We start from the raw sequence: 1,998 nt of genomic DNA on the forward strand, positions 1-1,998 counted from the left end.
ACTCTGCCAAAAGACAATTAGAAATTGGATACATTTCGTAATGACTTTCAACAAATTAACTGCTATTTATTAAGAAATATTAAACATAAAAATACTAGTTCAATCTATTGCCTTGTGTTGTCTAGAATAGCTCATATACTTATGGACAGATAGAGAGTATATCGACTGCTGCTGTGACTATGTGTAGGTTGCTTGCTATTGCTTTTGTTGTTGATGCTGCCTGCCAGTACAATGCCAACAACTGGGCTCAAATAAACTTTCACCGATTTCAAAAACCGAAGAGCAACAGCCACCAGCAGCAGCAGCATCCCCGGCATCGCTGTGTTAGTAACAAATAAAATTATAAATATAGTAAAAGAAATAAAAACGCAAATTAGTTTAAAGTACAAAACAGAAACGAAATAATAACATCTCATTCAAAAGCCCAAAAAGTAACTTGAATTAGTAACAAAAGTTGAAACAATTTTTGTATTTCTCTAGCATAACGAATAAATTACTTAACATAAGATGTAGATTCTGAGAATGATTGTCAAACATTTTTAGTTTATGTAGGCTCGGTAGGCCAAAGGTTGTTCCTGCTGCTCGGAGACCACCTGCCAGGCCGCTCGTCGTCGTCGCTTATGATGATGTCCTTCACCGGTGACATATGAAATGCTATGACTCGACTCGTTTCCATGCTGAGCAGCTGTTTTTAAGCCCAGCATTCCGGCATCATTAGAGCCACCATGGCAACGCCTAGAGCCTTCAAGGCCAAAGCTCCAATGCCACCAAGTCCCACAACTGCCATCATTTTGCCAAACATCAGTACCATGGCCAGTAGCAGTCCCTGGCCTTTATCCTTCTTGCGTGCCTCTGGAATATAGACACACACACACACCCAAATAAACAAACAAACAAACATACATATATTACAATTTGATCGTCCAGCCAAGTGGCAAGTCTGTGTGGTGTGGGGAGGGCTGTGCGTGCTGCAGTGCAGATTTGCTCAGTGTTTGCATTTGATAGGCACCACAAGAGGCGTCAGTTTCCTAAGAATTGGCCTACATATGTATAAATACATGTATACCCATCACCTATAAAGTGGGTTGGTTTATGTCACCATTTTATGGTGCGTCGAGTTGAAGTTTTAGCGTGTTAACAGCATTTGGTAATCAACTGACTCCAGACATCCTTAAGCCGGGTCACTAAACTGCCACACAAACACATAAATTTCAAGTTTATATGATTTAACAAGCCAAAAATAAAGTTCATAAAAGCTTTGCACTCATTTTACAGAAACGAAAACCAAAATAGAGATTCTGATGCCAGATGTAAAAGAAGAAATTAACTAAGGATATACATATATATTTTTATTATCCTTCTAAAGACTTAAATTTTAAATTTTAGCTTTATATCTCAATTTGTTTTTGGACTACTTATTTTAAAGGAGATTCTTGTCTTTGAAAACCCATTTTTCTAACATTATCATCGCTTAAATGTTGCTTTAATGAAATCTAGAAAGATACAATCATTTTTTTGTAGATTATAAAATCTGGATTGGCTGAAAATTTAGCTGAATTGCAATCCAAAAGAGTAGGTTGATCAAATGTAATATATAATTACCCTAGTTTGAAACTTGTTTTTATAGTTTTAAAATTTTCCCTTTCATGGCTGATTTTATGAGAGAATCCATCTTATTAGAAGTGTATTAATTACAAAACATTTTTAAGCACACAATTGTTAAATTCCTAAAAAATTCTCAAAACATTTTAAACTTCTTTACGGCATTTTTTACTAACAATAAGTCTAATTTGTTAGAGTCAATTAACCTAATTCATTATCGGATCGTACCTGATGCTTGTTCCACCAGTTTTCCCTCTTCCAACAAGTCAACTAATTTGACATTGACCTCGTGCGTTCGCAAATAGTTGGCCAGACTATCAAGGAGAGTCTCTTCCGGATTTTCTTTACCAACTGCTGATTCATGTGTGCATTGGTACTATCTCCATGCCAGCATTA

At 36.1% G+C, this 1,998-nt stretch overlaps 1 pseudogene; it reads right to left on the reverse strand.

Annotated features, from left to right (window-relative positions):
- Positions 1–522: 522 nt before the first annotated feature.
- On the reverse strand, positions 523–1,988 carry LOC124461404 (annotated as a pseudogene).
- Between the last annotated feature and the right edge of the window lie 10 nt (positions 1,989–1,998).

The sequence above is a fragment of the Drosophila willistoni genome, unplaced genomic scaffold, assembly GCF_018902025.1.
Source record: "Drosophila willistoni isolate 14030-0811.24 unplaced genomic scaffold, UCI_dwil_1.1 Seg42.1, whole genome shotgun sequence".
NCBI lineage: Eukaryota > Metazoa > Arthropoda > Insecta > Diptera > Drosophilidae > Drosophila > Drosophila willistoni.